This window comes from Danio rerio, chromosome 14 (genome assembly GCF_052040795.2).
Source record: "Danio rerio strain M-AB ecotype USA chromosome 14, GRCz13ab, whole genome shotgun sequence".
NCBI classification, from domain to species: Eukaryota; Metazoa; Chordata; class Actinopteri; order Cypriniformes; family Danionidae; genus Danio; species Danio rerio.
In genome coordinates this window covers 46,114,079-46,140,727 of record NC_141034.1, presented here as the reverse complement: position 1 = coordinate 46,140,727, position 26,649 = coordinate 46,114,079, and the positions used below count along the sequence as shown (strand labels likewise).

Below are 26,649 nucleotides of genomic sequence, written 5' to 3'. Positions count from 1 at the left end.
TGCGTGCGTGCGTGCGTGCGTGCGTGCGTGCGTGCGTGCGTGTGTGTGTGTGTGTGTGTACAGTATATGTATATTTTATATATTTCCCAAATTATGTATAACAGAGCAAGGAAATTTTCACAGTATGTCTGATAATATTTTTTTTTTCTGGAGAAAGTCTCATTTGTTTTATTTCGACTAGAATAAAAGCAGTTTTTAATTTTTTAAACACCATTTTAAGGAAAAAAATAATTAGCCCTATTTTTTTTCGATAGTCTACTGAACAAACCATCATTATACGATAACTTGCCTAATTACCCTAACGTGCCTAGTTAACCTAATTTACCTAATCTTACCTAAACTCAACTTCTACCTTACTAACTGTTAATATCCAGCTAGTTTATTTTGCTAATAGTATTAGTTAATGGTTAATTAATACTGTGAATTGTGACAATAAAGTGTTACTATTATTTCTGACATTACTTCTAGTTCATTCATAACACTGACAGTGGTCCATCATTTCTGGGATGCAGAACTGCAAGCAGTGTGTCATGTTGTAAGTCCTGTATAACACATGCAGGAAATATGTACTACATACAGTTCACACTGCAGCAGTAGTACAAGTAGTATGCTCCTCTGAACAAGCCAACAGTTCCTTCACTTCCCCCTTTTTCTTTCTCTTGCGCTCATTCCAGCTGTGGCAGAGCCATCAAAGAACAATGTACGACTCCGGTCTCTCCGGTTGCATGATTGCTAAAGCAATATTCAGCCCCACTGAGAAAGACGCAGCAGATGGAAGGGAAGAAAGTGAAGAGATGGAGACCAAGTGGTGTAATTATTTTGGAAAGATTGGAAAAACCCTATTCCAAAACTCAGGCTGCGACATGTAGCGGGAAGGAAAGTGAGAAAGAGATAGAAAATGAAAATGAAAGCCGGGATGAGAAAGACAGAAAGGGAGAGGAATATCAAGGGCTCTTTTTTGAAAATAGCAGAACAGACGCCTCGCTGCCTCATGCATACACAGCAGTGGGAAGAGGAGCAGACCACCTCAAAAAAAGTCAAATTAGAGATGTTGGAATTGGAGTGTTTCTTCTCAAAGCCTCATCTTGTTCATCCATTTGAGAAGCCAAATGCTGGGGCATGGCGAGAGGGGAAGGGAAACTTCCTGATAGCATGAATAAAAAAATCCCTACCTTCTCTAAGAGCTGCGGGCATTGAGCCAAATGGAGATTCATACTGAAAGACGCCTCTTTGAGCTCTGCGTCCATTTATTGACTGGTTTATGTTTTGTTTTGTAGTTTTTTTTTTTTTAATGTGAGACGTGCATTTCATTCGGAAGACATGGTTAAGAGAGGAACGGGACGGCCAGATCATTTGTAATATGAATAATTTGGAGCTTGTGTACTGGCTGAGCATTTGCAGATGGACAAGGTCTTACCCTGCTTCATTATTAACGTAAGAACAAGTGCTCTGCGCACATCACTGAATGATGAGAGAGCTATTTACAGGCCGCTAGCATTTCAGAGAGCAGTTTAGCTGAGTAACCGAACGAATGGATGGGAAAATGATGCTTTTTTGTTTATCAAAATGTCAGACGGTGTCATGTGTTTTACTTTTCAATTAGTTCTTTTTTTCTTTGACTCCTGAGAATATCTTATTACTGCTGATGGGGCCTAATCAAGCATACTTCCAGCATGCTGCTCTCATATTTCTGATAACGATGCAGTTTTGTCTGTTGCTATGAGGATGTTATATTTTTTTCATTGCAACCTTGTGTTTGTTTGTAAATGTGCAGTGTTGTGTACTTATAAAACAGCTTTTAAGCTTTTAGTATGAAGGCCAAGTGGTGTAATTATATGTATATTTCATGTATACGACACAATATATACAGTTGTACACATTTCTAAACATAATATTTTTAATAACTCATTTCTAATAACTGATTTATTTTATCTTTGCCATGATGACAGTAAATAATATTTTACTAGATATTTTTCAAGACACTTCTATACAGCTTAAAGTGACATTGAAAGACTTAACTAGGTTAAGGTGAACTAGGCAGGTTAGGGTAATTGGGCAAGCCATTGTATAACAATGGTTTGGTGTGTAGACTATCTAAAAATATATAGCTTAAAGGGGCTAATAATATTGACCTTAAATGTTTTTTTTTAAATCCAAAACTGCTTTTATTCTAGCTGAAATAAAACAAATAAGACTTTCTCCAAAATATATATATATATATATATATATATATATATATATATATATATATATATATATATATAATAATTCTGACTTCAACTGTAATGCAATTAATATATATATATATATATATATATATATATATATATATATATATATATATATATATATATATATATATATATATATATATATATATATATATATATATATATATATATATATATATATATATATATATATATAAGTGCTGTCATTCGATAAAAAAAATTAACTAATGAACCACACTTTTTTTTATTTAATCGCGAATAATTGCAACTACTCACGTTTACAAGACTGAAACTTGTAATTTTGCCTATTCAAATGTAAAAATTTATGTAAACGCAAGACAAAAACTATTTAAATTTAAAATATTATTGTTTATTAGAATTTTTGTTTAACTTGTAACACAGATTTCTTCATGTAAACAATAAACCCACAATAAACCATCAAGATCCTGGCTTGACAGCCATATTTATTACAGAAATAAAAACACAGGCATGTTAGTGTTTTTTGAATTTCAAAACAATCATTGCCAATAAAGAAAAAAATTATTTCCAAGTAGTATTTCTAAGTGGACTGCAAAAAAAGCCAAAGTATTATTATAACAATAAAGTATTGAATTTGAATAATTGTAGTCATTGTAAAGTTGTATTGCTGTGAGTTGAGAACATTAATTATAAAGTTGAAGTCCTCCTTTACATTCAGACAGTTGCTAAAACAGTCCAGTATCTTGACATTATCGGGGACCACAATGTGGACCTTTTCTTTTGAATGATGTGAGCTAAAAGTGCATCAAAATCTCATGGCAATTCGTAACTTTTCGATTTAGTGGCTATGGACAACGACGTTTAGGCAGATGTTTATATATATTTGTTGAGAGAATTTGCATGCACGTTTTTTGCAACACAGGCTCATTGTGGACACATACCCCTGTCTATATTTCTGAAGATTGTGAATTATGTAGCCAGAGTTACAAATGGCTGCATTTCCCTTTAAAAAAAAATAACACTACGTCGACAGCTTCTGTTCCTTTTAGTGCTATCAGCTGACCGCTTACCTCTGTACGGACGGCTTTTCCAGTGTTACCAGTTTGCCAATAGCTTTCCGCATACACCGATGTATGCCCACCGTGCTGAGATGACCGCGAAGCTGTGGTTTGAGTCTATAAATATGAATAATCGACAGACCTGGTTGGCCGAAGCATATATTGCGTGCTCTGGTGGATTTATTCAAGGGATGCGTGAGAGAAATTTGAGATAATCAAAAAGCATACACAGCGGCCTCTGGTGGATTTATAAGATCAAAAACTTTGAGCAGATGTACCTCCAGTTATGTATTTCGCTGTCCCCAGAAATGTACACCTGGGTACGTATCCACAATTAGCTTGGGTTGGTTTATTGTCAAATGTTTTTTCAAATTTTAGTTCAATATGCATGCATTTTTTTAACTTTAATGTGTTTGAGCTATCTTGCCCACTGTGCATTTGCCACGTATGCAGTTTTGTACTGGTTAAGCAGTGTAACCGTAGAAAATAGTAGTTTACTGATATGTGACAATATTGATAACACCATTTTTTTTACAAGTGTTTGTTAAGCCATGTACATTGTTACAAATGATTTCTGTTTCAAGTTAATTATATTCTTTTGAACCCTATAACATTTTTGTGTTTTTGCTTTCAGTGCACACCATACTGCCAGAATAATTCCAGATGGCCAAAATTATTGCAAATATTCAGAGAAACATTTAGTGCATATGTTCAATTCCCTGGTAATTTTGCAAAACAGCAAACCAGTCTGTTTATAGCATTGTGTTGAAATAAGTGAAGCACAGTATTCATATCAAGCATACTAATGCATTTTACACACTCATTCCAGGCTTAACTTTCCTCTGACAAGCTTTGAATCCTATTTACTTGCGATTAATCTTCAAAATGTGAGTGAATAGGCTTTAGTTTGAAGCGTCTGAGATGAGAGGATGTTTCTGTACTCCTGTCTTGTGCCTATTGATTTTGCCACAGGTGCACACTAATAACTGTAATCTACATTCTGTGTGTCTAAGTGCGTGTTTGGGAGATTACTTGTGTATGTGTGTGTGGTCTTCTCCCCTCCTTCATTTGTTGCAATCATCTATCGGAGAAATCCTTTATCCGCCTGTAAGGAAATCGATAGCACAATGTCAACTCTGATTTTCATTTGACACAGACAAGCTAACAAGACACAACAACAGAAAGATATCAAAGGAAAATGCATCACAATAGTTGAACAGACACTCATAAAAGTATTATTAGGAGGCTGGCATTTTCTTGTGATCTTACACTAATGTAAGACAAATGTGAATGTTCACACAGATGTTTGCATGTTGGATTTATTTAGATCATTTTATTGTGATGTAGGCAGAACGGTGGCTCAGTGGTTAGCACTGTCACCTAAAAGCAAGAAGTTTGCTGAGTCCCAGCTGGGGCAGTTGGCATTGCTGTGTTTTTGTTGCATGTTCTCCCCGTGTTGGCGTGGGTTTCCTCCGGGTGATTAATTTTCCCCCACACTCCAAAGACATGGTATAGGTGAATTTGGTATACCAAAAAAAAAAAAAAAAATGGCCAAACCCAGTACTGGATTGCGACTGGAAGGGCATCTGCTGTATAAAACATATGCCGAAATAGTTGGTGATTCATACCGCTGTGTTGACCCCTGGTAAATAAGGGGCTAAGCCGAAGGAAAATGAATGAATTTCAGTGCGATTCTTTCTTGTTGTGCCTTCCCTCAGATGACTTAAAGCCCATGGACACACATTAATAATCCTATCCATCCCTAAAATCCACATTGCATGCCCTAAGCAGTGCTTCAATGCCTGGGCAGACAACAGATTTGAGACCGGACTTATTTTGTGAGGTTTGACCAATGCAAAATTTGAAGGTCAAAACAATTAAGGAGTAAAAATATGGCCCACATGGTGCTTTATAGTTGCAAAGTCAAACTGCAGATAGTGAATTAGCAGGTGACTCATCTAAAGTCATTTTCACATACATGTGAATGCTAAATTATTATTCATTCTGTGAAATTTTGTATTATTTTTAATTTATTTTCCAAGTGCTGTTTAATAGAGGGAAATAAAAAAATAATATATATATATATATATATATATATATATATATATATATATATATATATATATATATATGTGTGTGTGTGTGTGTGTGTGTGTGTGTGTGTGTGTGTGTGTGTGTGTGTGTGCATGTGTGTGCATGTGTGTGTGTGTGTGTGTGTATTACTAGATATTTTTCAAGAACTTCTATACAGCTTAAAGTGACATATAACGGCGTAACTGGGTTAATTAGGTTGGTTAGGGCAATTAGGCAAGTCACCGTATAACAAAGGTTTGTTCTGTAGAGTATTGAAAAAAATATACTTTAAGAGGCTAATAATATTGACCTTAAAATGTTTTTTTAAAAAGTTATGAGTAATGAGGTATTCAATTAACGCATTACCTTCAACACTGAGTTAAACAGTAAATTAACTACAATTAAATTAACTTTGAATTAACTACATTCATTTCATTTGATAAAATTGACTGTTTTTACAGGTTTTACAGTGTAACTAACTAACTAACTTTACTAACTAGATTAGCAAGGCAAGTTAGTTTAATTAGGAAAGTCACTGAACAACAGTGGTTTGTACTGTAGCCAATTGACAAAAAAAAAGAAAAAAACTGAAAGAGGCTTATAATAATGACCCTGAAAATTGTTTTTAAAATTTTTAAAACTGCTTTTATTCCAGCCAAACTAAAAGGAAAAAGACTTTCTCTAGAAGAAAAGAATATGTAATAGGAGCTACTGTGAAAATGTCCTTGCTTTGTTAAACAGCACTTGGGACATATTTGAAAAAAGCATTAACATTTTACAGGAGGGTCATTTAGCTTTTAACTGAATAGCTATTTTTTTATTTTATTAATTTGTTTTTTATTGTTTTGAATTGGTATGCTGAGTCCTTCACATGACTTGAGGACAATGATATGTTTTTTCTTCACAAATTAATAATTTGATAAATGTTTTTTTAAATTAATTTCATTTTTTTAGTCAAATTGTAGTCATAAAGTACATTACAAAATCTGTTCCATTGCTTTATTTAATTCATATTGTGGCCCTGATTTACCACATGATTTACAAGCAATTTCTAGTTACAAACATGTAATTATTTTCTTTTTCTCATCTCAATCCATTCACAGTATACGCTCAAAAAAAGATGCCTGCAAAATTGTTGCAAACATATTATGTGTTGAATTTAAACAAACAAATTAAATTTAGCAATATTCATTTAATTTGTTTGTTTAAATTCAGCCCAAATAAATTGTTTACGATCACTTACCTTAGAAAATCTGAGTAAAACTAAGGAATCAACTTTGATTCTTTTTTTACAGTATCGCATATTTTTGTACACACTGTAAAAAAATGCTTGGTTGAACACAATTCTTTCATGTTGTCTTAAATTAATTAAATTAACTTTATTGTTTTTAAAAAATTTAGTTAATTAAGCAAAAACAATTAAATATTTCCAAAAAGCTCAATAATTGTGTTGTTTCAGCTTATTTTAAAAAAGTAGAACAAGCAGCAAAAATATTTTTGAGTGCACTGTAAAAAATGATTACTTAAAAAAACTGAGTAAACCTATTGCCTTAAAAATGACAAGTTGATTTTACTTAATCTCAGGGTTTAGTGGCCACATACGTGGACAGCACATTGTAGCTCTTAAGTGGCTATTTAAAATAATTTTTTTATATTTTGTTACAGACATACAGTGTCATCCTGCAACATTTTTGAGGCATCTTAAAAATCCTTCATGCTGCCCAACACAAATCAGTAAAGTTAGCTTAAAATGGATTTTAGTTTAAAATGGATTTAACATTAAACAATTAAGTTCTCCTGAAGATTAAAAAAAACAAGAATTGTGTTGATTCCACTTATTTTAAATACTTTAATTTGAACACGCAGGGTGACATGGTGGCTTAGTGGTAAGCACCGTCACCTTACAGCAGGAAGGTTTCTGGTTCGAATCCTGGCTGGGTCAGTTGGTCTCCGAGTGCTCCGGTTTCCACCATAGTCCAAAGACATGCGCTATAGGTGAATTTACTAAACTAAATTGAACGTAGTGTATGAGTGTGAATGAGTGTGTATGAATGTTTTCCAGTAATGGATTACAGCTGGAAAGGCATCCGCTGCTTAAAACATATGCTGGATAAGTTGGCAGTTCATTCCACTGTGGCGACCCTTGATGAATAAAGGGACTAAGCCAAAGGAAAATGAGTGAATGAAAGAATTTGAACAAGCAGAAAAAAAATTAGGTGTAGTTTAAATAAAAAAATAAATTTCAGTACTGCATTTAATAAATAGCATCATATGGCATATAAGAATAAAATATTATTTTTGTATCATTTTTTTTTTACTATTATTAGTGTACATTGTTTTATTGTATCTCAATTGGTAAAGATGTATCCATTATTTTTGGAAAGCTGGAAAATGTAATAACTAAGTTACCACGTAATGACGTTCTTCGTAATTGCATTCAGTACAGCAGTAACACACACTATGATAAAAGCTTCATTAATTGTCATGCAACACGCCTCTGGGATCATCACATGTCAAGAATTTACTACACAAAAACAAAGCCTGTTTGGTTCCTGTCAGAAAGCATGATGTTCAGTTTCTCCATGTGATTGACTGATGGGCTGATCTGTCTCTCTCTTCAGCACTGCTGATGTTAAATGCATCCCTCCTCTCCTCATGGCTGCAGGGGGATCAATATTAGTACTAGTCCTGCAGTATAGGCTCTGAACCATCTTTAACCTCAGTCTAGGGTTTAGGCCTCTCCGAGTTGCCCTTAACTGACTGTGAAGCCCTGGAGGCCTGTCTGAAAACTCAAAGACCTCGAGGCACGGTCAATAACATTAGATGGAGAATTTAGTCATGAAGAGCATGAGAGAGAGAGAGAGAGAGAGAGAGAGAGAGAGAGAGAGAGAGAGATAGAGAGAAAGCACTCGGCAAACTGACTTTTGATCATTTGAAGGGATCAGCGATTAGGAAAATGGTTGCGACGTGGGCTATTCTTGGCATCATATTATATAGAGGCGTTTGATGACTCAAAGTGCAAATTGCAGACACATGTGTATGTACTCCTGTGGTTTAATTTATAAATGAGAGAGGTAGGACCTGCTTCAGCTCGGAAGATATTTCTCACAAAGCGTTAATAACCTGGCCCTTCATTAGCTGAGTTTTAATTTGTGAATAAGAGGGTAGTTAACAGTAAATTAACACACACAGGCGTACTGAGCACCTTGGGACTTCCAAGTATCAGACAGATACTTTTACACACACACGCATATAGAGAGAGTGTGTGGAGCAATGTGTTATTCCTTGATTTAAGGATAGACTGTGCATTCAAAGATTTCTACAGAGTGAAAGTTTTTTAATTAATATAATATAATTAATATAATATTATGTTCAGGATTTCTTTAAACACACTGTACTGTAGTACAATAACTGTTCCCCTTCGGTTGGGGAACTTCAGTGCCATGAATGGGAGGATTCGGATCAGAAGCCGCTTATCTGGAGAGTATTGAACGGGCCAATGAATGAAATTAATTGGCAGCGTAAGCTTGCGCAGGTGTGCGACATCTGCAATCATCTCAGCATATAAGCACACCTGAAGCCAGCAGACGCCATCCTTTTCGCTTCAGATCCTTTCTGAGTGAGTCGATGAGGGTTCCTCTTGCTGATCAGCACTTCAGAGCGAACGAGTGTGTCTCCCGGTCCAGAGTGGGTCTTCGCGGTGGCAGACGGTCGAGCTGGGTTACTCCCTTGCCTGCAGTTCTTTGGGTCCGGTCCTCCAGAGCGGTGCGTATAGTTGCAACTTTCCTAAAAGAGCAACACAGTCGTGCAGCACGTCCTTTTCAGGATGGCGCTCCGACTGTGCGTTTCTGGATGCGGGGGTTTCCTGTCTCCGGATGATGGACACGATCACTGCATTGCATGTTTGGGGGTCCAGCATGTTAATGCGGTGCTCGCGGGCGGTTCATGTCGTCATTGCGATGCCATGACCGTTGCACAGCTAAGATCGCGGCTAACTTTCGCAAGAGAGCGAGCCACCCCAGTTGCCTCCTGTTCTAAAAAAGCAGCGGGCGCTCGGGCAGATCTGAGGGTTTCAGCGGGAGCTAATCCGCCGCCCACGGGCTCGCGGACCTCTCGCTCCTCACGGCGCTCCATCCAAGCTTCGGGTGGTGAGAGTGATCCGTCTAACCAGATGGTAGCTCTCACACTCGCTGACACCGGAGATCAGATGTCCTCCGCGGCATCGGAGGGTGGGCTTTCACTGTCCGACGAAGATCCGGACCCGCTCGCCCCCTCCGGGCAGGTGAGCGCTGTCAAATCGGATCCTGAAGCGGACATGTTAGCCGTGCTTTCCCGGGCTGCTTCGGCCGTGGGGTTGGAGATGGTTTATCCCCCAGCTCCGCGGCCGGACCGACTAGATGGGTGCTACGTAGAGGACCAGAAGGCGAAGCCTTCGAAGCCTCTCGTCCCCTTCTTCCCGGAAGTGCACAGTAGGCTCACGCAGTCCTGGAGGGCACCTTTCTCTGCCCGTGCTGCGAGTGCCTCCGCCCTCACTGCCCTTGACGGCGGAGCTGCCAGGGGGTATGAGGCGATCCCGTCAGTGGAGCGCGCTATCGCGGTCAATCTTTGTCCGCGCGGCGCCTCTACGTGGCGGGGTTTGCCCCGCCTCCCGTCCAAAGCCTGTAGGTTGTCTGCCTCCCTCGGAGCCAGAGCTTATAAGGCTGCGGGCCAGGCTGCTTCTGCTTTGCACGCGATGGCCACCTACCAGCGCTACCAAGCGCAGGCGCTGGCCGAGCTGCACGAGGGCGGGTCCAACCCAAGCTTATTACATGAGCTGCGCACCGCGACCGACTATGCTCTTCGGACTACTAAGTCCGCCGCGTGTGCGCTGGGGAGGACGATGTCCACACTTGTGGTTCAGGAACGCCACCTCTGGCTAAACCTGGCCGATATGCGCGACGTTGACAAAGTTCGCTTTCTTGACTCGCCCATATCCCAGGCTGGCCTGTTCGGCGACACCGTCGGTGAATTCACCCAGGAATTCAAGGCGGTGAAAGAGCAGTCGGATGCGATGGGCAATGTCATCTATCGGCGTGGCCGTAAGCCCGCTCCGCCCGCCGAGCCATCCACCTCCGCTGTTCCTCGCCGAGGGCGCCTGCCAACGAGTGCTGCCCCGCCTGCGCCTCCGGCCAAGCGGGCGCGGCGTTCACCTCGAAAGCAGGCAGCCCCTCCTGCCCAGGGCGCCGTTAAGTCCGGTAAATGGACCGCGAAGCGTCCCTGAGACAGGCCATCCGGAGAAGAGGAAACTTGCTCTTTCCCCGCTGGAGGGCGGGGCCCCGATAACAACGGTACTTTTCAGTGCCACCAAAACATCAGTAAAAGAGCACTTTTTCCCTTCCCCGGATGTGACTGCACGAGTTCTGCCAGTCCGGGACGCGCTGCCTTCCGGCTCGCAGACTCTACGTGCTTCGCCAGTGGCTCACGAGCGCTGGGGGGACGGTCTCCCTTCCCTCAGCCCTCCAGCCCCCTCTCCGGAGTCAGGGTGCGGAGCCAGAGCGAATCGCTCTCCTCCAGCTTTTCCGCGGGACCCTCGTGCTTCCCGGATCAGCACACCCACTCCGCGCTGCCCCACCGCTGGTACGTCAGCGATTGTAGCGATGACTCCATTAGCGAGGGCTCTGCCTGCCTGGTTAGCGCGGGCCAGCCCCTCGCGGTGGCTCATACGCACAATCAGACTCGGTTACGCGATTCAGTTCGCGAAACGGCCCCCCAAGTTTACGGGCGTGTATTTCTCCAGGGTCAACCCCCTGTCCGCCCCTGTCTTGCGAGAGGAGATTGCTGCCCTCCTGGCGAAGGGTGCAATCGAGCCGGTTCCTCCAGCCGAGATGGAGAGTGGGTTTTACAGCCCATACTTCATCGTACCCAAAAAGAGCGGTGGGTCACGGCCAATCCTAGATCTGCGCGTTTTGAACCGCTGTCTGCACAAGCTGCCGTTCAGAATGCTCACGCAGAGGCGCATTCTCCAATGCGTTCGTCCTCGGGATTGGTTTGCAGCCATAGACCTGAAGGACGCGTATTTCCATGTCTCCATTCTTCCACGCCACCGCCAATTTCTGCGGTTTGCGTTCGAGGGTCGAGCGTGGCAGTACAAGGTCCTCCCCTTCGGGCTCTCTCTGTCTCCGCGGGTCTTCACCAAACTCGCGGAGGGTGCCCTAGCGCCCCTTCGGCTCGCAGGCATTCGCATACTCAGTTATCTCGACGACTGGCTGATTTTAGCCCACTCGCGGGAGCAATTGATTATGCACAGGGACGAGGTGCTTCGGCATCTCCGCCTACTGGGGCTTCAGGTCAACCGAGAAAAGAGCAAACTCGCCCCCGTGCAGAGGATTTCTTTTCTCGGGATGGAGCTGGACTCGATCACCATGGTAGCGCACCTCTCCGAGGAACGCGCTCGCCTGTTGCTGAACTGTCTGAGGGAGCTTGACAGCAAACTAGTGGTCCCACTGAAGTTCTTTCAGAGGCTCCTGGGGCATATGGCATCCGCAGCCGCCGTCACGCCGCTCGGGTTGCTCCATATGAGACCACTTCAGCACTGGCTTCACGATCGGGTCCCCAGACGCGCATGGCACGCGGGCACACACCGGGTCTCGGTTACTGCGCTGTGTCGCCGCGCCCTCAGCCCTTGGAACGACCCCTCGTTCCTACAGGCCGGTGTGCCTCTAGGACAGGCGTCCAGCCATGTTGTTGTTTCAACAGACGCTTCCAACACGGGTTGGGGGGCCGTGTGTCGCGGGCATGCGGCTGCGGGCCTCTGGAAGGGTGCCCAGCTGCATTGGCATATCAATCGCCTAGAGCTGTTGGCAGTGTTCCTCGCTCTCCACCGATTTTTACCGGTGCTGGAGCGGCAACACGTGCTGGTCAGGACGGACAGTACGGCGGCGTATATCAACCGCATGGGGGGTATGCGCTCTCGCCGCATGTCTCAGCTCGCCCGCCGTCTGCTCCTCTGGAGTCACCCGCGGCTGAAATCGCTGCGCGCCATTCACGTCCCAGGCACGCTCAATCGTGCAGCCGATGCGCTCTCACGACAGCTGTTACGCCCTGGAGAATGGAGACTCCACCCCGAGTCTGTTCAGCTGATATGGGCGCGATTCGGGGAGGCCCAGATCGATCTGTTTGCTTCCCCCGAGAACGCTCACTGCCAGTTGTTTTTTTCCCTGACCGAGGGCTCTCTCGGCACGGATGCACTGGCCCACAGCTGGCCTCGGGGCATGCGCAAGTATGCGTTTCCCCCAGTGAGCCTGCTCGCGCAGTTTCTGTGCAAGGTCAGGGAGGACGAGGAACAGGTTCTGCTAGTTGCGCCCCTTTGGCCCAACCGGACCTGGATATCAGAGCTCTCACTCCTCGCGACGGCCCTCCCCTGGCGGATCCCTTTGAGAGAGGACCTACTCTCTCAGGGACAGGGCACCATCTGGCACCCTCGCCCCGATCTTTGGAACCTCCACGTGTGGTCCCTAGACGCGAGGAAGACTTAGGTAACCTACCGACTGCGGTGGTTAATACCATCACTCAGGCTAGAGCCCCCTCCACGAGGCGCGCCTACGCCCTGAAGTGGAGTCTATTCACTGAATGGTGCGTCTCTCGCAGAGAAGACCCCCGAAATTGCCAGATTAGTGTTGTGCTCTCTTTCCTTCAAGAGAAGTTGGACAGCAGGCTGTCGCCCTCCACTCTCAAGGTTTACGTGGCCGCCATCTCCGCTTATCATAGCGCGGTAGCTGGCGGCACCGTGGGAAAGCATAACCTGGTCATCCAGTTCCTTAGGGGTGCTAGGCGAATTAATCCATCTCCCCCCCTCTCATGCCCTCTTGGGATCTCGCCCTCGTTCTCACGAGTCTGCGATCCGATCCCTTTGAGCCACTCGAATCAGTATCTCTAAGATTTCTGTCCCTGAAGACAGCTCTGCTGGTTGCGTTGGCCTCCATCAAGAGGGTCGGGGACCTGGAGGCATTTTCGGTCAGTGACTCGTGCCTGGAATTCGGGCCGGATTACTCTCACGTTATCCTGAGACCCCGCCCCGGTTATGTGCCCAAGGTTCCTACCAGCCCCTTTAGAGATCAGGTAGTGAACCTGCAAGCGCTGCCCCCGGAGGAGGCAGACCCAGCCCTTTCTTTACTTTGTCCAGTTCGCGCTCTGCGCATTATGTGGACCGTACTCAGAATTTTAGATCATCTGAGCAGCTCTTTGTCGGTTATGGCGGTCGGCAGCAGGGAAGTGCCGTATCGAAACAAAGATTATCCCACTGGATTGTGGATGCCATTTCACTCGCTTATTCGAGTCGAGGTCAGCCGTGTCCCCCGGGAGTACGTGCACACTCCACTCGGAGCGTTGCATCCTCTTGGGCGCGTGCACGCGGCGCCTCTCTAACAGACATCTGTAGAGCTGCGGGCTGGGCGACACCCAACACATTTGCAAGGTTTTACAATCTGCGAGTGGAGCCGGTTTCCTCAAGGGTATTAGGTAACCCTTTGGTGATTGAGGAGACAACTCGGTAGGGTGTTGAAACACGCTTGCTGCGCCATTCTCCCTAACACGGAGGTACGTGCGCCTTTTTTATCTGTCAGTAAAGTTCCCCGTCAGGTGAGCCCTGCAGATTCCTCCGTGGCCCCCAGCACTGACTCAGTGGAGGAGTCACTTGCTGGCCCACTACGTTGTAGGTCTGCCCGCTGGTCAGCCCGCGTTTTGGGTATAGGTGCCTGCTATGCGTGATCCCCACTAGGCGATCCCATATGCTTATTCCGCCACGGTTAAGTCCCCCCCCCTGGGCGGACCCGTGTCTTCCCTCTCCGCTAACCACTCTTTGCTATGCGTACTCCCCCTTTTTAGGGCTAGTCCATAGGTAAATTCTGCCATCTATCCCCCCCTTGGGTAACGGATGGCCTCCGCAGCGTCCTCCCTATCGGGATTGCACGCTTCCCAACGTACTGTCGTATTTCCTAGAATTATCTAGATGCTCACGACTTCCCAAAAAATATATCTAAATCCGTAAAACTTCTGTTGAAGTAGGATAAATTAGGGCCAGGGACACGTTGGAGGACCGCGCCCCCCATGATGTGGGTGCGTCACGCTTGCTTGACTATCTCCTCATCGGGGGTGTTGGTAAGGTGCAGTCATTATGGCGCTTTCCATATTCTCCCATTCATGGCACTGAAGTTCCCCAACCGAAGGGGAACGTTCGAGGTTACAGAAGTAACCCTTCGTTCCCCGAGGAGGGGAACGGAAGTGCCATATTCCGTCGCCATAATGACTGTCCCTTAGCTGTTTGAAAGTCTCTTCAGCTTAAAAGGATGGCGTCTGCTGGCTTCAGGTGTGCTTATATGCTGAGATGATTGCAGATGTCGCACACCTGCGCAAGCTTACGCTGCCAATTAATTTCATTCATTGGCCCGTTCAATACTCTCCAGATAAGCGGCTTCTGATCCGAATCCTCCCATTCATGGCACTTCCGTTCCCCTCCTCGGGGAACGAAGGGTTACTTCTGTAACCTCGAACGTTTTTCACACTGCTGACAATTTTCTATAAATCAATCACAGCAAAAATACTGTTTAGATTTACAGCACAATTTATCTTGCTGTTATTTTATTTACAAAGGTGTATACGTTTTTGTCAAAAATGCAGTCATTTTGACAATGAAGCTAATTACAGTTATAAAAAATAAAGCTATTACAGTTAAATACTGTGTTATTTACAAAAACAAAAACAAAAACATTAACATGTATATATGGCCATGGTTTTCAGCAGCTATTATTCTAGTCTTTAGTACCATGATTCTTTAGAAATTGTTTTGTAAAATCTAATGATAATAATACATTGCCATGAATAATTTATTTATAAATTTTTTTTTGTGTGTATGTGGAAATTCCTTCCTTGATGAACAGAAAGTTATATAGTATATCAATAATAATAATTTCCTACTTTGTAAAAAAAAAATATGAATATGAATAGTTCAGATGCAAAAACTTCTAAAAACCATTTCATATTTTCTTTTAAAATTAGCCCTTTTCTCCGACTCTTGTGTGTAGGCTCAGTGATTTTATTTTTATAGTGACAAATAAATTTTCATTGCCTTTGGAGGCTGAGAAAAATTTTCATTTTAGAAGAACATTTTAGGTGGCATTTAGAGGTTTTTGCATCTGAATATATATATATATATATATATATATATATATATATATATATATATATATATATATATATATATATATATATATATATATATGAATGACTATATATGCCATATCGCACTGCTACTCATGTAATATTGCATTTATGCAACAGTTCGACGGCGTAGTTGTGTATAGAACATCAAACAAAAACACTTTTGTAAGAGCAACTTTGTTCCACCATTCATATCTGCAGCTGACCTCAGAATAGCAGAAACTATTGCTACTTTATCAACATCACTTTAGAGGTAGTATTTGAATGATTCTCTAGTATAATGTCTGAAGTGATGACAAAACAAGTGCTTTTGCTCACATTTTAAGATTATAAGGCTGAACGCCATGAAATGTCATCAGTCGACTACAAAGATTTTCCAGTATTTCTGTGTTGCAATCGGGATATTACAATAATTAACCCAGAAAAAGCTAAAGAAACACAATCACTACCAGATTACCGTTGTGTTTGTGATCAGGAAAAGCACTAAACACATGTGGGTATTTCTTCTTTTTTTTTTTTTTTTCTGAACTAATCTGCAGTAGCGAAAACAGGAGACTCATTAGAAACAAACAGAAGGCCACCCAAAAAGTAACCCAGGGTTATACAAAGAGTGGCCAACACAAAATACATACATTTCTTATATGTGAGTCCCATCTCACACTAAATACACTACAATTATATGGTGTAAATACAGCACTACAACATACAAAAGAAAGAGATCGACTTAGAATGTCACTTACCAGTTTAATAATGTTTTTTATCAGCTGTAGTTTTTATTTTATTTATTATTTTTTTTTTTTTAACTTGATCAAGTACAAACCATTACGACATATTCAGCAATCCAATACATATAGTGTTAGTGTTGATGTAAAAGCAAATGACTAGGAACATAACAAAAAAAAAAAAAAACATAAATAAATATAATAAAAAAGAGGGGTGTGAGTGTCACAACCTGTCTTCCTTGTGTGTTTTTCATCATGTGACCTTTCCCCATGAGCTCCCTTGTTCCAGTTCCTGCCATGTGTTAATGTTCATCACCTTCACCTGTGCTCATCCCTTGAATGTAATCAATGTCATCATCCCCAGTGTTTTTATAGTCCCTGTGTTTAGTCATTTGTGGGCTGATATTTTCACCCCATGTTCTTCCTGTGTTTATCTATGTAAGTGATCGTTAATAAATCTACATGTTTTTATGATCCTGTGATCCTGTGCCTTCCTGTAGTGAACTCGGGCATGACAGTGAGGGTCTTAATCAAGTAATAGAAATGAGTCCAAGGCAAGTGCAAGCTTTCGGCCATTTCTGTTCCTCATGAAGTGAAGAGAGGGATTTCACCTCAGGTAATTGCATCTATGAATGAAATGTTTTAGTTAGAAAATTACGCAGAGTTTTTGTTCTCTAAGGGTTTATTATGCAGTCTCTGTCGACATCTTGTGGATGGACAATGTCAACCAATATTATTCAAATATAATAATGCATTATTTAATGTAATAAAACTTACATTTATTTATCTGTTTCAGATGCATTGTATATAAAATTAGGTGCTATATTATATAAAAAAACATACTTGTATTATAATAGATGGCTTTACTGAACCCAAACTTAAATGGCAACAAAATCGGTCATAGTGTGTGAGTGCATGTGTGAACTGTATATATGTTATAGTATATAGAAAGTTATGGTTTGGTTAAATAGGTAACAAATATTTAATGACATAATAAAAGACTCATAACTAAGTGAATGGAGAATAAAAAAAGAAACACAACAAATAATTATTTAAGGAAAAATCCCTTTAAGGACAGATGATCGTTCTTTGTACTATCTATATGAATACCCTTAAGTGTGAGCTTTGGCTATTTTTGGGCCAGATTTAGCAGCATATCAGAATTCAGCTGGAAGCCAGAAAAAAACAAGCTGGACAAGTTAATTTGACTCTGTGCCCGGCGCACTAATGGAAAAGGCATATGGGCCGTGCGGGTTCACAGTGAGTTGGCGCAACCCATTTAGTGACCCAGCACAGAGATTTCACAAGGGACCTCCTCTGAACACCATCAATACACACACACGCACAAACATAAGCCCACTCATAAATTGAGTGATACCTGATGTGGGCAGGTGATGGAGATCGCCGTCAATATTTTGTTAGAGGAGGTCATGAGAAGGCTGGTCATGAACGAGAGTGACAGGGAGTGACTGAAACTGACTGGAAAGCTAAAACACAACATCATCTGTCAGCTCACACACTTCAGACTATCAAAGGTCCTGTCAAGACTTTCAGCTGAGTTTAGACACTTCAGTGTCCTTTTACCTACTGTTTACAGACTCGCACTGTTATTTGGTGTCCAAATTGTTTCTGATTTCCCCTGTGACTGGCTTTGAAAGGGTTTCAGGCTTTCCACAACATCTGTAGATAGAAATGTTTTTAAAAAGCAACAGCACAGACCAGCTTGAGATGCTTTGCTGGGCTCATCGTCTGTGCTCAGCTGCACTCTTCAAGTGTCCCTATTATGCTGTTTTTATGGTGGCTAGGCTCTCAAAATGCTGGATTGTTTTGTTGTTGTTTTTTTCAACTCAAATGCTTGGTCGAGCATCTGGGTTTAGGTTTACATTTAAAAACGGTGCTATATTTTGTGCTATTTTACCCAGCAGCTGGACTAAAAACTAGTCAAATTGGCTAGTTTTAAGTTCAGTGTTATTATATTCTGTCATAACTTCATGCACTGCAACTTGTGATAAAAGATATATTTTCCATGTTGACAGAGTTTGTAACCCCTTTCACACAGCGATACCGGTAAATATCTAGAAAATTACTGCAATAACTTTACCTGTAAATTCAAAACAGTGCTGTTCACACGGGCAAGTAAATTACAGAATTTTCCGGAAAAGACCATTCACTCATCCATTCCAAAATACTAGTAAGTTCTGACATCATTAACCAGAATTGAGCTCTAAACGGCTGCGCTTGTATATGTAAACATAGATGGGGTTGGTCTTTTGTTGATGGTTTCACTTTTATTTAAAGCTTTAGCATTTATGCAGCTGCTTTGTCCCAGAGACATCCAGAGGCAGAAGCGCAAACCGCAGCTAAATGTTTACACGTTTGACTACATTACAAATTCTGTGCATGGATAAGTATTGTGAGCAACTTTAATGAAAACATATTGAGGAACACTTTAGTATTTCGAGATTTACATAATATGTGCGTGTGCTTCCACTTATCAGAGCACTCCTTCACTTCACGTGCACCCACGTCAAGCAACTGAAGCAAAGTTTGAAGGTAAACAAACAGTGGTTTATCACAAGCATTTTATTGATATTTTTTACACAGTTTCCATTAATAACATTATGGAATTGATAAAATTTAGCAGCTAAATGTGTCTATAAAAATTTTCAAATGCTTTTATTTTCATAAACAACGCAGCTGTGAATGTGTCTGAATGTTCTGATTAGCTGAAGTAGACATCTCACGTCAGCACGTTCTAATCATGAACGCGTTCTTTCTCGCAATTTTCCTTCTGTTCACACAGAGCAGAATTTTGGCAAATTATCTGTAATAGTACAACTTCCCTTACCGGAAAATTGCCGGAATTAGTTTACCGCTACTTTCAAAAAGAGTCTGTTCACACAAGATCTCTTTCCAGAAATTGCTGGTAATTTTCTGGAAAGCTCTGTATGTGTGAAAGGGACTTTTGTCCTAACCATCTACAACAGCGACCTGCCAAATTTGTATTTTCAAAAGATTTTTTTAGTTTTGCGACGTCACAGCTGAACAACAGCATATACTGCTATGACAATGATCACCTCAACTGCTTTGTAAATCAGCTTAACAGCAAAATAACAATAATAATAAGTGCAAAAGGTGCATTTTAGAACTTTTAGGCCCCTTGGCTGGAATTGCTTAGGCCCCAAAAATCACCAAGTTCGCCCCTGTCTGTGTCTCAGCCATCCACTGAGTTAAGCGGTCAGCTGGTAAGTGCCAAAGTGCCCTGTAGCGTTCATTTTAAAGACAAAATTTATCCATGCGTAGTTCTGGCTACATAATTTGCGATCTCCAAAAAAGTATATAGGGCTACGTTTTTTGAAATGAGCCTATGTTGATATATAGAGGCTAAATTAAATATTGACCTTATTTTTATTTTATATTTTACTTTTATGCTTTTTTTCCAGCCAAACTAAAAGAAATAAGACTTTCTCTGGTCAAATAAAATCAATAGAAAATACTGTGGAAATGTCCTTGCTCTGTTACAGTGAACATCACTTGGAAACGATTTGAAAAATTATTTTGAAGAAAAATTTCACTGGAGGGCTAATCATTTCTGCCTTCATCTCTCTCTCTCTCTCTCTCTCTCTCTCTCTCTCTCTCTCTCTCTCTCTCTCTCTCTCTCTCTCTCTCTCTCTCTCTCTCTCTCTCTCTCTCTCTCTCTATCTCTTTCTCTCTAAATATATATTTAAATATTTTCCCCTGACTAGCATCCATTCCAAGTTGAAAGCAGCCTATGCTGGTTTAAGCAGTATTTGTTTTCCAGCAGGGAATGGCGCATCTCTACCGATCAGTCTTGTATTAGTCGTCTTATGTAATAACTCTGTAACTGAATATGCCTTTTGGTAAAGCCTACACCCCTCATTTCAATTCTCCATTGCTTCATCCCTCTCCCTCGTCTCCATCTCTGCACTCCTCCACCTTCTGCTGTTGCTGGAATGGTTGAAATCTGTCCGTCTCTCTGATACCACAGTGCCATCTATTGGCAGAAAACGGAGGCCGCATTAAAATATGATGGAGTGAGAATGCAAGATAAAAGAGGGAATCATGCATGAGAGGTAAATATTGAAAGTAGATTGAATTGAACGGCTGGTCAGAAATGAAGCTGAATGGTAAAAATGGTTGATATTGACGGTTTGCGAGACAAAACTGAGGGCCAAATGTGCCATTTTGGGCTTTATCATCTCTTCAAGCTAATCAATCCTGTAAGTAAGCAAACAAGGAATAATGGACATGTTTAGATATATGTTTCTGTCTACATCTCTCTCTGCTGTCCCTCTCATCCCTTTATCAGTCATGGTTAAATGTAAATAATGCTGGTGTGATGGACGATGCTGTCAGGCTTCTTCACCCATGAGAGAGCGGCTCCCGGATGGGTAGAGCATAAACGGATAAAGGGAGAGAAGAATGAGTGCAGGGATTCCCGTTCAGACTGAAGACTTAGTCATTTTCAATGCACCATCATTCAAGGGAACATATTGAGAATGAGCTACATGAAAGAATAGGACGGGGGTCTGAGGCATTGACTGATAACTGTCTAAGTCTAAAACTAAATTACAATGACCATCCATTATAATTATGACTAGGAGCCATTTCTATAAACTATACCTGTCAAAAGTTTTCAAAGGTTATAATTTTAAGGTATTTTAATATTTAATATTACATTTTGAAATAACAATTATGTTTGGATATATAAAATTTGATTCTAAATGTTTATTCATTCATTCATTCATTCATTTTCCTTCGTTTTAATCCCTTATTTAGCAGAGGCCGCCACAGTGGAGTGAACCGCCAACTATTCTGGCATTTGTTTACACAATGGATACCCTTTCAGCCACAACCCAGTACTGGGAAACACCCATACACTCTCGCATTCACACACTTACACTACACCTAATTTAGTTTGATTCATCTATAGTGCATGTCTTTAGACTTTGGGGGAAACCCAGGCAAACTCGGGGAGAACATGCAATCTCTACACAGAAATGTCAACTGGCCCAGCTGGGACTTAAGACCTTCTTGCTGTGAAGTGACAGTGCTAACCACTAAGCCACTTAGGTGCCTTAAATGTTATATCAAACATTATTTTTTTATTGGACAGAATCTTGAATAATTACCATATTATTTTAATCTTGGAAGAAGGTTGTATATGGTTTCTGCATAAATATTAAATACCTTTAATTATAATATAAATTTCTTTAGCCCCAAATCAAGATAGTGCAGTGTTTTCTAAAGAATCTTGTGACACTGAAGACTACAAATTTTGATTACTGAAAAAATCAGTGATGCATCACAGGAATAAATTTCAATTTTCAAAATATATTATAATATAACACTTTTAAAAAGTTATTAAAATATTTCAAAGAAATTCACATTTATTTTTATAGCCCTTTTACAATGTAGATTGTGTCAAAGCAGCTTAACATAGAAGTTCTAGTAAACTGAAAAATGTCTCAGTCCAGTTTTCACAATTTTAGTTCAGTTCAATGTGGTTTAATTGTGACTGAAAGTCCAAACTCTAAACAGCAAATCCATTAATTTGCAGCTCCACAAGTTCTAAACCATGTAAGGCAGTGGCTACAGTGGCGTGAAACAAATTTTACCAATTGACGAAAGTGAAGGGGAAAAAAAATCAAGAAAACCCAGGCCTAGTTGAGCATGACCATTTCTCTTCTGGCCAACCTTCTTGTGTAGAGCTGCAGTCTAGGTACAGGAGGCTGGAGAACGCTGGCCGTTCATTGAAATATTTAACAATATTAATGTTCTACTATAGTTTTGAGAACATGAATGCAGCCGTAATGTGCATATTTTTTCCTAATGATTAACATTAAAAATGGGTAATGAAATTAAATGGCAGGGGACTTGGTGTTTTTTATTGAGCAAAAACTATTTTTTATATATTTATATATATACATATATCATAAATATCATAATGTAAAGAGGTAAATAGTATATATAGTATACACTACCTGACAAAAGTCTTGTCACCTATCTATAAGTTTTATAAGCTACCTACAAGGTTTAGGAGCAACAAATAATAGCTTGACTTAGTTGATCATTTGGTATCAGAAGTGGCTTATATGAAAGGCAAATGCCTCTAGTTTACGCTTATTTTACCAGAATAAAATATGATCATGCCTTGATTTTTAATTATTCAATTGGGACAGTAAGGTCTGACTTTGCTTGGACAAAAGTCGTGTCACTTAACAGAAATATTGTACATTGTGGAATATGGAATAAGTCGTGATGCAGTGGAAAAAGAACAAATATTGTGTCTGACTCCCATGAGCTTGGAGGACCATCCATACATCTCAATGCCATGACTCAAATAACTTATTATTAAAGTCATCTGAAATGACAAAAAAATGTCCAAGTGTTCATCAAGATTTTTTGGATTCATCTTCAATGCCTCCTCCTTCATCTTACCCCAGACATCCTCAATAATGTTCATGTCTGGTGATTGGACTGGCCAACCCTGGAACACCTTGACCTTCTTTGCTTTCAGGAACTTTGAAGTGGAGGCTGAAGTATGAAGAGCGCTATCCTGCTGAAGAATTTGCCCTCTCCTTTGGTTTGTAATGTAATGGGCAGCACAAATGTCTTGATACCTCAGGTTTTTGATGTTGCCATCCACTCTCCAGATCTCTTCCACACCCTCATACATGATGTATCCCCAATCATGATTTTCCTTCACCAAACTTGATTGATTTCTGTGATAATATTGCAGGTACCAATAGATCTTCTGCAGTATTTGTGATGATTGGGATGCAGTTCAACAGATGATTCATCAGAAAAATCTACCTTCTGCCACTTTTCTAAATTATCAACTAGAAGTCAAGTTATTATTTGTTGCTCTTACAACTGGGATCGACGATAAGACTTTTGTCAGGTAGTGTACATGTATAGTATGCATAGTACATACATAGAGGTGAATATAAAAATATATAGTAATGTATTTATGATAGTAATCAACTAAACTATTAGATCATTATTTCTTAATAAGAAAAAAAAAGAAAAAAGAATTGACTTATTTGGACAGAAGCACTGTAAAGCTTCCTGAAATGTGATTGGAAAATGCGATAGAACTACAAGAGCAATGCTGAAATACAAACACACTTCTTGATTTGCATTTGATTTGGATGGGAATTACGGGTGTTACGTTATTACAATACTTAAAGCCCTTTGAAAAACTTTTCTCATCTCTTTCTAATCATGGCTATATTGCAATATAGCCCTCGAATACCATCACTGCAGTTCCCAAGTCATTTCTTTTGTATTGCACTGGTCTATGATAGTCTGCATGAGTGTCAGCTGTAATATGTTTTGCCTCATTCTGACATATGGAGGGAAAGATAAAGTCTGCTGTAGAGATGTCACTAAGACTGAATGAGAGCGAATAAAAAGTATATTTCACTTCAGTGTGTGTGTGTGTATGTGTTTAAAGTGGTTGCTTTAAAGCAAGTAGAAGAAAAGGAAAGATTCAAAGTGTGAAAAACTGTGTAAAGGGTCAGGAAATACTATACTTGTGTTATAGAAAACAATGGTAGCATTTGTTTATATTATTTGCTGGAGACAAACTGTTAATTATGAGGATTTTAAAAGTATTTTCTTGTCTTTTGGGTTTAAAGTCTATATTGCAGGCCGTGCACGCTCTAGTGCTGCACATTCTCATCTTATATATAATGCGACTGCTACCCTTTTCCCCCTAAATTGATTTTTTGGAAGCTAGGAATAAAAGGCTTCCTTTTTTCCATTCTTGTTGTAACATTTTAACACATTAGTTTTTGCATTGCATGTAAGACACTGCAGTGCAGGAATAAGAAGGTAAAAGGCAGTAGTAATGGATAATAAATTGTATAATTATTAAAAAATATTAATATTAATAATATAAATTTTTATTATTATTATTATTATTAATTATTAACCTAATACATAGTTTTCTACAAATTTATGGTATATTATACTACAATGCACTACAGCACAACAGTAATACAGCGTAATAGTTTAATATTATGCATATTATTCATTAACAAATAGTTGTTTAAAAAAAACACTAGTTTTACTATAGTATATTACATACAATAGTACTTGTTTATGTGCGATGAGTATGAAACTGTTCTTATCTTTACCCGTAGTGTTGTTTAGTAGGTGTTGTTTTGTCCCTTTATTTAATTTTTTTTATATGTTCCATATAATTTTTGTCTAAATCTACCCCCTAATAAATCAATGCAATGTAACATCTACCTTTTGAGGAAATGACTCATGTGAACTGATTCAGTTTACTAAAGAAATCATAAAGATTCATTATCAGTGCTGATAACATTACATTGGGAATGTAACTGATTACATTTGCCTACTTTGTTAAATTTCTGACAGACATTTTCAATCCTGCAAACCAGGCAGTATTATTAATCCTTTTCTTTCTTTAAAATTTATTATGGAAACACCTGGTCCAAAAAAACATAGACAATAAAAGCCGATATATATATATATATATATATATATATATATATATATATATATATATATATATATATATATATATATATATATATATATATATATAGTTCTAAAGTTTGTAATATATTTGTTTCTGATTGATTCGGGATAGGATTATGAATACTAATGGACTGATGTCTGCATCCGCAAGTGGTATGTTAGACTTATGTTCTATATATAAACACTCTCTGTATGGGTTTTTTTCTTCTTCTTCAGTGGATGGTAAAAGCAGCAGTAAAAGCACTAGAAAATGTCAGGTATTGTTTACTTGCGTCTCCAGCTGAACAGAAATGTTTCACGAATATCACAATGGTATGTGAATGTTCACATCTTAGCGTTCAGATCAATGTGCGCCTTTGACCTTCATTTATATTTTGATTATATGGCGGACTGTGTTGCAAATAAACTGCAAACATTTAAAGAAATTGTTAAGTTCTCTCAATCTCCTCATTTTCCTGCTTCACTGACACATTCCACACTGATAGGCCCATTAGGGGAGGGTCATTGTTCTCTCAAGGTGAGAATCTCAATCAGTATTCATGACACTGACACTGCTTCGCTTACGGCCTTTGTAAGAAGTTTCTCACAAAAGTTAAATCAATATATTGTTTAATGTGTATGAGTGGGCAGGAGGATTTTCACATGTAGTAGTTAAAAACTCTTCCATATTCAATAGACAAAAACCTTGTGAACGTACATATTACAAAAATATTTTTTTCTTTTCTTTTTTACTGACCATACATCTATCCTTAGTGGCAATGCCGCCTCACAGCAAGAAGGTTGCTGGTTCGAGTCCCGGCTGGGCCAGTTGGCATTTCTGTGTGGAGTTTGTAGGTTCTTCCCATGTTCATGTGGGTTTCCTTCAGGTGCTCCGGTTTCCCCCACAGTCTAAAGACATGCGACATGCATAAGTGAATTGGATTAACTAAATTGGCTGTAGTGTACGAGTGTGTTTATGAATGAGTACTTGGTTGCAGTTGGAAGGGCATCCGCTGCGTAAAACATATGCCGGAATAGTTGGCAGTTCCGCTGTGGCCACCCCTGATAAATAACAGGCTACACCGAAAGAAAATAAACGAATGAATGACCGTTAGGGAATGTCAATTCTTCTCTTGGTCCCCAAAATCAGCCCAGGCTCATTGGAAACACACGCCTCAGGCTACATTTTTGTGAGACATAAAATACATTTCTTAAGGTACATTTTGTTGAACATTTCAGATGTCTAATCCATTAGAGGGTGCTGTCGACATATTTTCAAATCTGAACTACATTACTTAGGGTATGTTTTGTTGTACATTTCCATTACACGTCCTTCTAGTAAACATTTACAAGAAGGGGGTGCTTGTTGTATGATTAGCTAGCAAACCATGAAATGGTAAATTACATGAGCAAATGCTGTAATAAATGTATTGTTCAAAGTTTGTTTATGTTAGTTTAGAGATATTTTACAGTTTTAACCCAAAAAATGACCAGTCTGTCAGATGAAGAAGAGCCGGAGTGAGAGATTTAATTAAAAAGACAGCAGAAGCCAGCTTCAACACTCTCAAATGAATTCATAGGGTGCTTTGCTTAAAATTTTAAAACATCAACAATTATACTCTTACTTAACTGCATCATACATATAGGTGTCTTAAACTGATTGGTTAAAACACAGATAGAACTTGAAAATTTTCATGTGCGTGTGTACAATATCTCAAGCGTATAAACATCAGACAGACACTTCAAAGCTGACCCCAGACCTGAGAAACGATCCAAAAATGAAGCGTACAATCCGGTACTTACTTGAGTGTACTCTCAGCCGTCTTTATCAAAACTATTTAAAAACTGGTACAATCTACATCCAAACTGGCAGCTTAC

General features: G+C 40.1%; 1 protein-coding gene across 3 annotated transcripts in view; it reads left to right on the top strand.

The window, feature by feature from the left end:
• Positions 1 to 26,649, top strand: part of LOC147834029 (uncharacterized) — a 1,152,336-nt gene that overhangs the window by 1,069,567 nt on the left and 56,120 nt on the right. The window contains exon 6 of one of the 3 annotated variants that reach the window (XR_015507931.1): positions 675 to 1,962. The exons of the other annotated variants lie outside the window; for them this stretch is intronic. The gene's annotated coding sequence lies outside the window, so the exon portion shown is untranslated. Of the gene's footprint in view, positions 1 to 674; positions 1,963 to 26,649 lie in introns of those variants that run through there. 3 annotated transcript variants of the gene reach the window in all.